This window comes from Chionomys nivalis, chromosome 1, assembly GCF_950005125.1.
Source record: "Chionomys nivalis chromosome 1, mChiNiv1.1, whole genome shotgun sequence".
Lineage (NCBI taxonomy): Eukaryota > Metazoa > Chordata > Mammalia > Rodentia > Cricetidae > Chionomys > Chionomys nivalis.
Window position 1 is genome coordinate 55,192 of NC_080086.1, and position 16,646 is coordinate 71,837.

The 16,646-nt window shown below is 40.0% G+C and overlaps 1 long non-coding RNA gene across 1 annotated transcript in view; it reads right to left on the bottom strand.

The window, feature by feature from the left end:
* The window catches only part of LOC130886327 (uncharacterized), a 50,682-nt gene that overhangs the window by 27,052 nt on the left and 6,984 nt on the right, over nt 1-16,646 (bottom strand). Inside the window, exon 4 of the long non-coding RNA XR_009058283.1 lies at nt 8,838-8,889. This is a non-coding gene — a long non-coding RNA (uncharacterized LOC130886327). The remainder of the gene's footprint in view (nt 1-8,837; nt 8,890-16,646) is intronic.

The window sequence follows — 16,646 nt, forward strand, 5'->3', positions numbered from 1 at the left end:
AACTTCAAGGAAAGGTAACTTAGCAGCACTGTACACTCTGTTCTTAGATGGATGGCTATGATGAACTCTATTAACCTAAATAGTTGTATGGGTGTTTTGGTAGCATGTCTGCACAGTACCTACAGAGGCAAGAAGAAGGCAGAAGATGCCTGGGACTGAAGTTAAAGCAAATGGTTAGCTACCATGTAGGTTCTGGGAATGGAACCTTGGGATCTGTAACAACACCCAGTGTTCTTTTTTAAAAAAAATTTTATTTATTAATTATGTATACAATATTCTGTCTGTGTGTAAGCCTGCAGGCCAGAAGAGGGCACCAGACCTCATTACATATGGTTGTGAGCCACCATGTGGTTGCTGGGAATTGAACTCAGGACCTTTGGAAGAGCAGGCAATGCTCTTAACCTCTGAGCCATCTCTCCAGCCCTCACCAAGTGTTCTTAATTATTGAGCCATCTCTCTAATCTCTCTTTGTATTTAAAACTTATTTCCATAATGGTGAGGGGGGTCCTTCTGTCTATGTGTTAATTACTGGTTAATGGATGAAGAAAACTGGCTTGGTCTATAGCATGGGAGGAGGAAGGCAGAGTTAGGAGAAGCCATGGAGCTGCCAGAGACAGACACTGGCTGGAATCTAGCCGGTAAGACACAGTCACGTGGCAATACTCAGATTAATAGAAATGTGTTAAATTGATATGTAAGAACTAGCCAATAAGAAGAAAGATCTAATGGGCCAAGCAGTTATTTAATTAATATAGTTTTTGGAGTGATTATTTTCGGTCTAAGCAAGCCAGACAGTCAGAAACCAACTAGCGACCTCCCTAGAACACCATTAAATGATAATTAAAAGATACTGCATCGTATTCCCCTTTTATCTCTTCTTTCCCTCCATTCCCAAATCCCTTCCAACGTCTTCCTTGTTAAGTCTGGGTGAATACATATGCTGAAAACATGAATACAAACTGATGCATCCATTTTTGTTGATTGTGCATATATGGATAATTGGCTGATCATATTGTATTGGATAAACAGTTAGGGAGCTCATCCCTGCCTGAGACTTATTTTCCCAAATAGAGGAATTTTTTTACTTTTTAACCAGCATCAGGTGTTTGAGCCTGACTAGGCTGCCTTGGACAGTAAAATCAAGAATAGAAAACTTAGTATAGAAAACATCTTACCAGTTAAGAGCACTGAAATTCTGTCAGAGCATCCAGATTATATTCCTGGTACATATAGAAGTTCACTACTATCTGTAACTCTAGTACCAGGGCTTCTGACACCATCTTCTGGCCTCCTTGGCCATAAGAACAGGAGATTAGACCATAAAAATTATTTTCAAGCTATATGTGGGAATGCATTCTTTTAGTACCTGCAATCTGGACACAGAGGCAGGAAGATCACTAAGAGTTTTAAAGCCTGTGCTACATAGTCTACACATACACACACACACACACAGAGAGAGAGAGAGAGAGAGAGAACATAGGAAAAGAACAAAACCTAATAACTTACAAGATAGGAACATTGGAGAATTGGGACATGCAATACCTATTAAAGTCATTTCAAGTGTTTGCCACTGGTTTCCATAGAACCATATTAAAAAAAAAAAAAAAAATATGGTCAATCATATGAGCACATGCCATTCATTTATCCCAGGCACTGGAAGAATCTGAACATTTGACAGTGGGTCACCAACTTAACATGAGACGTGAACTGCCCATCATGAGCTGTGTGTTATTGGGGCCACCAGTCAAACAGTAGGACAAGCACAGCAACAATCTATTGTCAAATAGATGTGGTATATAAGATATCAGGACCAAGCTGGGGAACATGAATGCCAACCAGAGTCCCTCATTAGCTAGGACCACCTAGCTGGGATTCAAGACAATAGCAGTTACCACAATCCAATAATGGTAGGTAGTGTTACGTCTTCAGAGGAAGGTGGGATAAGAACTGGAGGTAGAAATCAATTATACAATTTAGGGAAAAAGAAAAACAACTCTCATGGCTCCCTATTGGCTCCCTCATGGCTCACAATCTACTTCCCATTGGTGCTCCTGATTGCTAGGCTTGCCCAAAGTCCCTCAAGAGCTAGAATTGCCCAACTGAGCAACAAGACAGTACCAGTTCCCCTACTAGATGAGCAGAAATCAAATGACTAAGCCAGCAAAGCCCTTCCCAGCTCTGCCATTCCACCCTAGGGGAACACAGGGCTCTAGTCTGGAAAATTGGTATTTTAGTAGAAACTCTTCCAGGCTCTCAGAGCACTTCCTGTTCCTCTTCCAAAATATGGTGTCCCTTGCATGTGTGTTCCATTACAGAGTCACTGACCAGTGTAATCAACCCTTTCCATTATAGCTCAGATATTCTGAAGGCAAACCTAAGTCACATTCAAACAGCAACTCTTGATAAAGCAAAATTTATGATTTTTCTAATTTGTTGAAAGTATTAGAGGCAAGAAGGTGATGATGTAAATGATGTAATTATAATCCACAAAAATTAATTAAAAAGCTGAAACAGATTTTTGGTCATGTGCTCTAAAGTTTAGTGATTTATATTACAGCACACCAAGGATTTTATCTCAGACTGTACATCTTAAATATGTTAAATAACACTTCTTTTAGGCAGTGGAACACCATTTTATCCAGTTCTATTTTTGTCACAGTAGATCAACTACTGTAATTTGGTTCTTTATCCTGATTCTTGATTCCTTAATCTGTGGATGCAAGAAATGGTCAGTAAGAACATTTAGCAATCATCTAAAATTGATTGACTCACTGCCTACTTCTTATGTGAGCTATGGTCTAAGGGGGAAAGATTTCATGCTCCTTCTTGCCTTGCCCATACCTCTCTGTGCTGGGACTATACCTGATTTATAGTTTGTCAGTGAACTCAATTCTTACATGAGTCCCTCTTTATTTGAAAGTTAACAATAAAATACAGATTAGTTGGAGGACACTCATCTATTTTCCTTCTCAGTGACCAATTAAGGACAAGCCTTGAAACAGAAGCAAGACTTTCTTTCCAGTACTGAGCAACAGAAGCAGGATTGGGTGTTCAGAACAATTCTAAACTACAGAGTGTGAGAAAGGTAGGTCTCTATAAACTCAAGGTCAGCCTGGTCTACAAAGCTAGTTGCAGGACAGACAAAGCTACACAAAGAAACCCTGTCTTAAACAAAAAAAAAAATGTATTAATTTAGTTGTCTGTGATGTGCCAAACTATAATTCAGGTAGACTAGAGATAAGGTGGCCAAACCGCGCTGATTTTCTACAAGATGCTACTCTATACACTGAGTTAAATACAACACAGCCAGAGATTCATAATGAGGCTATTACTTAGGATAAAAAAAATTGAAAATAAAAAAGAACAGATTATTATTAAAAGTAAAAAACATGATATTTTTGGATGAGACTAATTTGGAACAGTGATGAAGATATAAGGCGATTAATTTATCCTTGGGGTCCTAAGTCATATAATGAAAGCATTCTCAGCTCTGAAACCCTCCTGTCTCTCCTGTAAGGTGGTCACATAAGGAGTAAATGTTTCTTAAATAGACATGGTCTCGCATGAAGGTGTCAGTCTTTTTGCAAAAAGAAATTACCAGGGAAACTCAAATTTCATAGTGTCTATTATTTCAGTAGTTCTTAGCCAAAGGGAGATATTTGAATGTATCTTAGAATATCCTTATTCTTGCAAGGCAGACAATATTGGGGATTGATGGGATGAAGACTAAAGAGCTTTACAGTCCTTTGGAGACTGCAAAATAGGGGCTGTAGGATACTGTCACTGACAGTTACATAAGGAGCCAAAAAAGTAAATAGTGGAAGACCTGGAGGAGGCTGAAACACCATAGAAGAGTGGATACAGAGCACAGATGGTACCAACCTACTTAAGTGCACCCTATACACTGCTCTTTGGCATTTGATCCTTGGGCTTTTGCAAACAATTCTTTCAACCACAGCTCCATGTAAGTATCTGATTAACTTAGCATTACAGTGACTTCAGTTCAAGTCTCAGGATCTACCCACAATCTGGATGTCATCTGGTCACCATCATTCAAAATTCCTAACTAGAGATTTTGTAGGCATTGATTGTTAGTTTCCCTCCTGATTATTTTTGTACTTTACCCTCATTTTATGGAGTTTTTGGGCCCCTAACCATAACCGTAACCTCTGAAAGTAGCTTGCTCCCATACAGAGAGAACCAAGAGGTGAGTGACCAGCCACCAGGTATGACACCACACTTTCTAGGCACTTCCATAGTGAGGCAAATCCCTGGACCTCTACCCTGACTGGCTCAGTTTCTATAGCCAGTCTAAAGGAGAGTTTCCTGCAGGGAGGCTGGACCAATACCCACTCCAATCCACTGGACCCACACAAGCAACAAACACCATCCTACACCCAAATTCACCTATCCTGCAACCTCAGTGGTACTCTAAAATACAATACTGAGAGGACCAAGAGGTGAGTGACCAGCAACCCAGCCGTGGTCCTCACAAACATGACTTGGGTTATCTAGACAGCTAGCAGGAGAGGTTCCTGCTGAAAGGACCAAGAGGGGAACTCTAAAGCACAAGCTGTGAGAGGAACCCAGAAGAACAGAGAAAGAGAGCATGCTAAAGAAGACCTCAGTGGCTGCCTGAGAAACAGAACAGACCAAGAACAGTTCCCAAGGACTCAGACAGCCACTGGAAGAATTGGACAAACAGAATAGAAAAAGATGGAAGAGAGAATCTCAGGGGTTGAAGATAGCTATATGAAATAAATTCATCAGCCAAAGAAAACATTAAATATAACAAATTCTTAACATAAAACATCCAGGAAATCTGGGAAAACATCAAAAGGCCAAACCTAAGAATGATAGGGGAGAAGAACTCAAGCTCAAAAACACAGAAAACACATTCACCAACATCATACAAGGAAACTTTCCAAACTTAAAGAAGGATATCCCTACAAAGATAGAAGCTTACAGAACACAAGATAGACTGGATCAAAATAAAGTCCAATCACCATATAATAATTAAAACACAAAACATATAAACTAAAGACAGAATATTATGAGCTGCAGAGAGAAAAGGTCAAATAACATAGAAAGGAAGACCTATCAGAATTACACCTGACTTCTCAATGGAAACCAAGAAAGCCAGAAGGCCCAGGTCAGATGTGCTGCAGACACTAAGAGACCACAGATACAAGCACAGATATCTATACCCAGCAAACCTTTCAATCACCATCGATGGAGGAAAGAAGATATTCCATGACAAAACAAGATTTACACAATATATATCCAAAAACCCAGCCTTACAGAAAGTACTAGAAGGAAAACCCCAACCCTAGGAAGCTAACTTCACACACAAAAAAAAAATCAAGAAATAGATAACCTCACATCAGGAAAACCCAAGGAAGGGAAACACACAACCACTCACATCGAAAAAGAACAGGAATTAACAACCACTGGTCATTAATAGCACTTAATATCAATGGTCTCAACTCACCTATATATAAAAGGACACAGGCTAAGAAAATGGATAGAAAAACAAGATCTAGACTTCTGTTGTATACAAGAAACACACCGCAACCTCAAAGACAGACTTTACCTCAGAGTAAAGGATTGGGAAAAGATTTTCCGATTAAATGCACCTAAAAAACAAGAAGGTGTAGCTATCCTAATATCTAACATTAAATTTCAAAATAAAATAAATCAGAAGAGATGAAGAAATATATCAAGCTGGTCTCAATCCTTAACATTTATGCCCATAATACAAGAGCACTCACATATATAAAAGAAACATTAATAAAGCTTAAAACATACATCAAAATCCACACACTAATAGTAGGAGACTTATACATTCCAATAACAACACTGTTAGTTTGGTCTACCAGACAAAAAATTAACAGAGAAATAGGGAAACTAATAGATGTCATGAATGAAAAGGACTTAACAGACATGTACAGAACATTTCACCTAAACACTAAAGAATATACCTTCTTCTCAGCACCTAAGAACATTCTCTAAAAATGACCACATACGGCATAGCATAGCAAAGCAAACATCCACAGATACGAAAAAATTGGAGTAACCCTATGTATCTTACTGGATCACCAAGGTTTAAAGTTAGAACTTAAAAACAACAATACTATCAGAAATCACACAAATTCATGGAAATTGAAGAGTTAACTATTGAACCACCCCTGGGTAAAGGAAGAAATAAAGAAAGAAATTAAAGACTTCCTAAAATTAAACAAAAATGAAGCCACAAAGTAACCAAACCTATGGGACACTATGAAAGCAGTGATAAGAGGAAAGTTCAAAGCACATAAAGAAAGTGAAGAAAGGTCACTAGACAAACTCTTATCCAAACTAATAAAAAAAAGCAGAGATAGAACATCCAAATTAACACAATCAGAAATGAAAAGGGATAAATGACAACAGACACTAAGGAAATCCAGAGAATCCTTAGATCGTACTACAAAAACCTGTACTCCACAAAATTAGAAAACATAAAAGAAATGGACATTTTTCTGGTTAGGTACCATATACCAAAATTAAATCAAGACCAAGTGAAGAATTTAAATAGACCTATAAACTATAAGGAAATAGAAGCTATCATCGAAAGCCTCACAAACAAAAATATCCCAAGGACAAATGGTTTTAATACTGAATTATATCAGAACTACCTATACTCCTCAAAGTGTTACCCATAATAGAAACAGAAGGAACATTGCCAAACTCTTATTTATTAGACTACAGTTAACATGATCCCAAAACCACACAAAGACTCAACCAAGAAAGAGAATTAAAAAATAATCTCACTTATGAACATAGATATGCAAAAATAATAAAAGCCGGGCAGTGGTGGCGCACGCCTTTAATCCCAGCACTTGGGAGGTAGAGGCAGGCGGATCTCTGTGAGTTCAAGACCAGCCTGGTCTATAAGAGCTAGTTCCAGGACAGGCTCCAAAACCACAGAGAAACCTTGCCCCAAAATAAAAAAAAAAAAAATACTCAATAAAATGCTAGCAAACTGAATCCAAGAACACATCAAAAAAATCCTTCATTATCAAGTCAACTTCATCCCAGAGAAGGAAGAATGGTACAACATACAAAAATCTATTAATAGAATCCATCATGTAAATAAAATGAAAGAAAAAACCGTATGACCAACTCTTTAGATGCTGAAAAAGCATTTGACAAAATATGATACCCCATCATGATAGAGGTCTTGGAGAAATCAGGGGTACAAGAAACATATCTAAACAATATAAAAGCACCTGTCAGAATGGGTAAGTCCAAAAACACCAATGATACCATAAGCTGAAGACAATGTGATGTAACTGTTCAGAATGCATACTTGCACAACCGCTTTCAAAAATCACTGTGGCTATTTCACAGAAAACTGGACATCAACCTACCCCAAAATCCAGAAATACCAGTCTTGGAATTATAACAAAAAAACGTGCAATCATACTACAAAGATATATGTTCAAATATGTTCATAGAAGCATTTTTTGTAATAGTCAGAACCTGGTATCACCCTGAATTCCCCTCAACTGAAGAATGGATAAAGAAAATGTGGAACATTCATATAGTTAGATTACTACTCAGTGGTAAAAAAAAAAATATGTTAAATTCTGCATGCAGATGGATAGAACTAGAAAACACTATCCTGAGTGAGGTAACTCAGACTCAAAAAGATGAATATGGTACTATGTACTCACTCATAAGTGGATATTAGCTATAAATAAAGGATATTGACCCTATAGTTCATGATCATAGAAGCTAAGTAACAAAGTGAGCCCTAAGAAAAACATATAGATACACTTGGAAATTCAAAATATACAAGATCAGCTGAAAGAGAATGGGAATACAGGGATGGGGGAAAAAGAAAGGTAGAAGAGAAGGGGAAAGGGGAGGGTGAAGAGAACTTGAGGAAATGGGATCATTGAGATGGAGGAAGGTCAGAGATTAGAGCAAGGAAAGAGATATCTTGATTGAGGGAGCCATTATGGGGTTTGCAAGAAACATGACTCTAGTAAATTCCTAGGAATCGGGGCTGTTGAGATGGCTCAGAGGTTAAGAACACTGACTTCCAGAGGTCCTGAGTTCAATTCCCAGCAACCACATGGTGGCTCACAACCATCTGTAATGAGGTCTGGTGCCCTCTTCATGTCCAGCAAGCTTGCAAAAAGACAGAACACTGTATACATAATAAATAAATAAATAAATTTTAAAAAAGGGGGGAGGGAAGGAGGTGGGGAGGGAAGGAGGTGGGGAGGAGGCGGAAATTTAATTAAAAAAAAAATAATGAAAAAAGAAAAAAGAATTCCTAGGAATCCACAAGGATGACCCTAAATAAGACCCTAAGCAATAGAGAAGAGGGGACCTGAGCTAGCCTTGTCTTGTAGTCAGACTGATGAATAACTTATATATAAACAAAGAACATTCATCCAGCAACGGATGGAAGCAGAGGCAGAGACACACATCACAGCTCTGGACTGATCTTTCAAAGTCCAATTGAAGAGTGGAAGGAGTGAGAATATGAGCAAAGAGGTCAAGACCATGATGGGGTCACCCACTGAAACAGTTTAACTGAGCTAATGGGAGCTCACAAACACCAGTAAGACTGGGAAGGAAACAGCATAGGTGCAAACTATTCCCTTGGAATGTGGTTGACAGTGGTATGGCTGAGGAAGACTGATGGGCCACTGGAAGTGGAACCAGGATTTATCTCTACTGCTAGTACTGGCTTTTTGGGAAACTATTCTCTTTGGATGGATATCTTGTTCAGCCTAGATATAGTAGAGAGGGGCTTGGACATTCCACAAAGCAATGTGCCTTACCTTATCTAAGGAATGGATGGGTGGATGCTTGTTTATTCCCAAGTGCTCAGACCTGAAATAATAACACAGAAACCATATTATTTGCAATGCTGTTTTGTAACATGAAGGGCCAGCGTTAAAACAATTCAAAGAGAGCAAAATAACATACAATATCAAGACTCTCTGTGTATTTTCCATCTTTATGTGGTTTTAATTAAAATCTATTTCTTTTATATTAGCTTTCTTTTTTTTAGAAAGGTTCTATGTATATCTTTGTCCAGGAATGACTCTGTAGACCAGGCTGTCCTTGAACTCAAAAAGATCTGCCACAACAGTACTGAGATTAAAGGTGTGTGCTACCACACCCCAAACTCACAGAGATCTGTCTGTCCTGGCCTCCCAGGCATTGGGATTAAAGGTGTGCCCTGCCACACCTTAAAGTCACAGAGGTCAATCTACCTCTGCCCCTTGAAGTCACACAGGTCAAACTACTTCTGGCTCCCAAGTGTTGGGATTAAAAGTGTTGGAATTAAAGCATAAAGCTTGACCTATGTACTCATTTCTTGCACAGATCAATCTAAAAGACAGAGATACTAGAGGTCACTCATTAGTTGGTCTATTTTTCTTTCTCACAGACCAGTCAAGGCCCAGTCCTGAAGGAGTTGCAGGACTACCTACCCAGCACTGGGCAGCAGAGGCAGGATTAGGTGTTTAAAGTAATTTTCAATTACATTGCATGGGGCAACAACATTATGAGTTCATAGTCTCCCATGCTAGTATGGCAAAGCCTCACCCTCGCCCAGGGAATTCACACTCAACAAAGATCAGAGGTCAAGGGCCACTACCCAGGTCACCACACAAACTAACAGAACCTGTCTGGTTCATGGTCCATTGCATTCTAAGCAGCTAATAACTCAGCAAACCTGCACTTCCTGATGCTCCCTTCAGCAGAAAAAGAGAATCCTTTAAAGAACTGGTGCTCCTGATTACCAAGTAGAGTCCTTCATTACCTAGGATCACCCATCTAGGCTTCAAGACATTACCAGTTAACCTACTGGATTATCAGAGATCAAATATCTCAGAGAGCAAAAGTACTCCAGGTTTGTCCTTCCACACTATGGTGAGACAAGACCCTAATTTGTAGTTTAATAAAATTTTCTATTCTCCCAGAGCACTTCATCCAAGGCGCAAGGTACTATGTATACACATTTCATTATACACTCAATGTCCAGTGTAGCCAACCCTTTACTTCATATCTGGAAGGTCCTGCAACCAAACACAGGTCACATTCAAACAATAATTGTTAAAAAGGGGCTTTGGATTAGAACACAATAAAGGGTACATGGGAACAGTTAGAAGCAAGACAGAAATTGTGAAAATAATGTAATTACGTTATCAAAAAATTATGGTTAAAAAGTTGAAACAAGCTTCATGGTCATGTACTCCAGAGGCTAGGGGATCTGCATTAGAGCACACCAAGTACAACTAACATCATTCTGAGGGTATACAGTCATGTTAGGCAGACCACATCCTTTTATCTAGTTGTACTAGTTTGCTTGAAATACTGTAACTATAGTAATTTGATTTAATAATGAGCTCAGTTTTTATACAGATCCTTGAATGCATAGTTTGTAGTGTGTCACTACTCATTGCTAATTTTATGGAGTTTTTGGTCACCTAAGGATAACCCTAACCTCTGAAAGTAGCTTGCTCCAATACAGAGAGAACCAAGAGGTGAGTGTACAGTCATGCCCCCACACACACTTTGTAGGCCCTCCATAGTGAGGCAAAACCCTGGACCTCTATCCTGAATGGCTCAATTTCTCTAGCAAATCTACAGAAGAGTTTCCTGCAGCTAGGCTGGCCCAATACCCACTCCCATCCACTGGACACACACAAGCAACAAACACCATCCTGCAAACAAATTCACCTATCCTGCAACTTCAGTGGAACTCAGAAATACAGCTTGCTACAATACTGAGAGGACAAAGATGTGGGTGACCAGGACCCCAGCAGAGGTCCTCACTAACCTGATGCAGGTTATCTAAAAAGCCTGCAGGAGAGGTTCTGCTGAGAGGACCAAGAGACGAACTCTAGCTGTGAGAGCAACCCAGGAGAAAAGAGCATGAGAGCAGGCTATAGGAGACCTCAGTTGCTCCCTGAGACACAGAGCAGACCAAGAACAGTTAGTTCCCAAAGACTCAGAAAATGTTTCAAGACTTAAAGACTGAAATAGAGGCAATACACAAACCAAGGAAACTCTGGACATGGAAAATCTGGGTAAATGAATAGAAACTACAAAGTATAACCAACAGAATAGAAAAGATGGAAGAGAGAATCTCAGGGGTTGAAGATAGCTAGATAAAATAAATTCATCAGGCAAAGAAAACATTAAATGGAACAAATTCTTAACACAAAACATCCAGGATATCTGGGAAAACATCAAAAGACCAAACCTAAGAATAATAGGGACAAACGGCACAGAAAACATATTCAGGAAAATTATAGAACAAAACTTTTCCAACTTAAAGAAGGATATCCCTCTGAAGGTACAAGAAACTTAAAGAACACCAAATAGACTGGATAAAAAAAAAATCCCCTCGCCATATAGTAATCAAAACACAAAACATACAGAATAAAGAAAGAATATTAAGAGCTGCAAAGGAAAAAGGTCAAGTAACATATATAGGAAAACGCATCAGAATTACACCCAACTTCTCAATGGAAACCAAGAAAGCAAAGAAGGTCCTGGGCAGATGGGCTGCAGACACTAAAATACCACAGATGCAAGCAAAGATATCAATACCCAGCAAACCTTTCAATCACCATCAATAGAGGAAACAAGAGATTCCATGACAAAACCACATTTAAACAACACATAGCCAAAAACCCGGCCTTACAGAAATAGAAGGAAAACCCCAAACAAAGAAAGCTAACAGAACCCACAAAAACTCAAGCAACAGATAACCTCACATCAGCAAAACCCACCTGCAAAGACATTGTATCCAATAAACCAAAAGTATTTCACAGATTAACAGCAACAAGAAAAATAAAACCAAAGTAAATAAAGAAGCATATAATACAACTTTGGGAACTTGATACCTCAAAACAAATATGTTGTGTATAGTAAATTTGCAGCATAAAATGAATACAATTCAATAACAATTTCCAACCATTTATAACAGAAAAAAAGCTGATTACAAAGCTACATTCATAGTGGAAACACTCAGAGTGATCAATAAGATTACAAAAAATTAGTACACGGACTGACATAATATTACTTCTGGCGAGAAAGTGGTGGTGTACATCTTTAATCCCAGCATTTGGGAGGCAGACACAGGCAGATCTCTGTGAGTTAAAACAAAGAGAAACCCAAAACTCAAAAAAAAATTACAACAAAGCTATAACAATCGTGAATGTGAACATATTTAAGATAAATATTTAGAAAATTAGAATACGTAAATTCTACTTTGTGTTAGGAATATTTCCCAAGTGAGCTCTTTGACGATGCAAAAATTCCCAATCAAGCGAAATTTAAAAGTTTATTTTTTTTTTGTAAGAGGCTTACAGGGGCAAAAAAAAGACCTGGCTTTGAACTGTAAGTGCCCATTTAGAGTCTATGCCCAACCACATGGAGTGAGTCCATTTCAGAGCGTCCTCCAAAGTGGCTCTTAGGTCAAAAAGGGGTTGCAGAGATTGAATGTCCGGTGTCCCGCTACAAACAGATCTCCGCCTCAGCCAACCACATCCTGCAGGATTGACTGCAACCTGACTGGAATTCCCAGCGTGAGCTCACGACTTCAAATGGAAATAAGTACGAATGGGTCCCCTCAAACCCTATAGCATAGACAAGAAAAGGGACTCACCAAGACACAGCCGCTGTAGCCCAGAAGCCGGTTTTAAGCGTGGCATAGAAAGCTGAAACTGCAGACTAGGGGCCTTAAAAAAAAGAGGCCTGGCACCTGGAAAGGACCTGCACTAGCTCGGTGGGAACCTCCAAATGTTAGGAATATTTCCTAAGCGAACTCTCTGAGGACGCAAAAATTCCCAATCAAGTCAAATCAAAACCATCCAAATTAAGAAATATCCAGGTTTAACAGGAGATCTGCACTCTTGCATGGCACCGAGAGGGAAATGGGAAGCCGCAAGAAAGCAACCCCAGGGAGGAAGAAAGGGAGACCACGTGTTTCTCTTTGGAAGGGGGGGAATGACTTAAGTACCCTGGGGAGGGGTCCTGACCCCACACCCAGGGAGGGGTCAGGACCTGGCATGCTGGGATTTGAAGTCCAGACCAGGCCTGGTGGCTGGGATAGATGCTAAGGACTGGGGCCTATGCTCCCAACATAACACTTTGTGTGACTTAATGTCTCCTAAGAACTAGTAAATCCTTATACCATTAATTCTATTATCAATTCTACTCTTCTACATCACAGTTTAGCAGCGGAGTGCTACGCTACACAGGAGAAACCTTTTACAAGCCCCACAAAATTAACTACAGACGAATCCTAAACCTAAATGTTAAAGGTGCAGAACTTCTGAAGATCAAGGAGAAACCACAAGTCTCTGAGTTTGCCTCAGTGTATGTCATTTTTTGAGAGCCGGGTGGAGGCCCCCCAAAAAGTAAAAACAACAACTACAGGTTTTATCCTCACAGCTTAAAGCATGAACTCTCACAATCTCTTCACTGGGTTTCTGACTCTGCCAATCTTGGATGCCAGTAACAATGCTGAGTTGTAACCACAAACTCAGAACCCAGTACCTTAAATTTTGATTTTTTCCTGTTTCCAGGACCAGCACATGATGAGTGGTCCTGAAAAGTTTAACTTCTTAATTGATAGACACTAACACACTTGCACCACAGGCATAGCAGGTTTTGTATAAAGTTGCTTCCTAAGACTAGGAATCACTTTGCTTAATCCTTAAATAAATTGAAGGTTTACATGGATGGAGTCTTACTCCTGGAGCATCTTGCTAGACTTCCATTCCATGGCAAGTGCCTTCTCTATAATAGTAATAAACTCCATGAAAATCCCTGCTTATCCTAGTAATTGGTTACCACCTGAAACTAACTACCTTTTCATTTCAGCCCCATTTGTTTTCTTTTTACTGTAGACCTGAATAAATCATCAGTAATAACCATCCAACAGATCCAATATTTCAATAGGAAAGAGAATGTGAATATGATATAATCTCAAAAAATTCTTTTGAAAAGTTGAAACAGGATTGATGGTCATGTGCTTCAGTAACTTGGGATTTATATTAGAGAACATCAAAGACTTCTCAAACCTTTTAGCTCAGGGTGTATATTTAAAACCAGTAATAAAAGTACTGTTAGGCAGGGCCACATTTTACTCAGATCTATTTTGGTTGAACTACTGTAACTATAGCAATTTGGCTTTGTGATAAGATCAGTTTTTTATCCAGATTCTTGATTATCCTGGAATGTGGACAAGAAATGGCCACCAACTACTGTTGAAATAGGAACCTTCTCAACCACTGTCCTGTTTCTCCCTTTCTGCACTGTGAATCTACCAGCTTCAAGCTGGACCTATGTACTCAGTTATTGCAGATTCTTTTTCATTTATACGCAACACTAAAAAACAGAGATACTAGAGGTCACTCACTACCTGGTCTATTTATCCTTTTCACAGACCAGTCAAGGCCCAGTCCTGAAGGAGTTGCAGGACTACCTACCCTGCACTGGGCAGCAGAGGCAGGATTAGGTGTTTAAAGTAATTTTCAATTACATAGCAAGAGGCAACAACATTATAAGTTCATAGTCTCCCATGCTAGTATGGCAAAGTCCCTTTCCTCAGAGAATTCACACTCAACAAAGATCAGAGGCCAAGGGCCACTACCCAGGTCACCACACAAACTAACAGAACCTGTCTGGTTCATGGTCCATTGCTTTGTAAGCAGCTAATAACTCAGCCAACATTAACTTCCTGGTGATCCCTTCAGCAGAAAAAGAGAATCCTTTAAAAAAACAGTAAGGTACTGGTGATCCTGATTAGCAAGTAGAGTCCTTCATTACCTAGGGTCACCCATCTGGGCTTCAAGACATTACCAGTTAACCGACTGGGTGAACAGAGATCAAATATCCCAGAGAGCCAAAGTCCTCCAGGTTTGTCCTTCCACAATATGATGAGATAACACCCAAATTTGTAGTTTAATAAAATCTTCTATTCTCCAAGAGCACTTCCTGTTCTTCCTCCAAGGCACAGGGTCCTATGCATATACACACTATTATACACTCAATGTCCAGTGTAGCGAACCCTTTAATTCACAGCTGGGAGGTACTGCAACCAAACACAGGTCACATTCAAACAATAACTGTTAAAAACAGGCCATGGAGTATCTCTCTCTGCTCTTTGGGGTGCACACAGGTTTTGTCTCTCCTCCCCCCCCTCTCTGCCCCTCTCTCCTGTAATATTCTCTCTGCATATATATCACATATCAGCATATATAGCACAATATGCTACCATATCAGGACTGCAGAGTCTCCCTCTCCCCAGGAAATCCATACACAAGGAGGCTCAAAGTATGATATAGTTATAATCTCAAGAAATTATTGTGAGAAGTTGAAGCAGGCTTTATGGCCATGTGTGACAGAAACTATGGGAAATTCTTATACCATTAATTCTATTATCAATCATGCAATCTTAATTCACAGTTTAGCAGTGGAGTGCTACTCTACACAGGAGAAACCATTTACGAGCTCCACAAAATTAACTACAGAGTAAACGTAAACCTAAATGCTAAAAGTATTATGGTATTCAACCTCACTCTGCAAGTCATGTCTGTTTTTCTTCTGGGGGATTACATCTCCCAGAAGGCCGCTGTGCATAGAGGCCATAATGTTGCGCCTAACCTGGGAAGACCACATTTCCCAGAATCACACAGCGTTTGAGAAAAAGGCCGCGCATGTGCAGAGTAGAGCTTCTGCCCGCCAGATCTAAAAGACCACATTTCCCAGAAGCACCCAGAGTTAGACAAAGAGGCCATGCATGTGGAGAGTACTGCATCTGCCCGCCTGATTTAAAGGACCACATTTCCCAGAAGTACCCAGAGTTCCACGAAAAGGCCACACATGTGCAGTAGACCTCACTCTGCAAGTCATGTCTATCCCTGTCTCTATCTTTGGCCCGCCTGCCAAGGGTATCCCTGCCTGGGACCAGCCACTACTAGGGAACCAGCAGCCATCTCTGCCTGAGACTGGCTGCTCTCAGGGCCCACTGCCTAACACCACATGGCCTGACACCACCACTCAGGCCACCACTCTGGAATTGGCAGCCATTTCTGCCTGGGACTGGCTGTTCCCAGGGACCTCTGCCTGCCACCACATGTCCTGCCACAACCGCTCAGGCCACCACTCTGGGAGCAGCAGCCATTTCTGCCTAGGACTGGATGCTCCAAGGGCCCGCTATCTGCCACCACATGGCCCGATAGCACCATTTTGGGAACTACAGCTGCATACTGCCTCCAGGGATCTTGCAGCATTTTTTTAAAAATTATAAAAATAATTAAGAACTTCTGAAGATACTGGAGAGAACAGTAGTCAGTCTCTGAGTTTGGCAAATTCGGTGACAGCTCTCCCTGTACGACAACATAAGCATGACAACATAAGGCACCACCATTCATGTATCTTAGAATATCCTTATTCTTTCCAGGCAGACAATATTGGGAATTGATGGGATGGAGACTAAAGAGCTTTACATTCCTGGGGAGACTGCAAAATGGGGGCTGTAGGATACTGTCACTGACAGTTACATGAGGAGCCAAAAAAGTTAAATAGTAGAAGACCTGGAGGAGGCTGAACCACCATAGAAG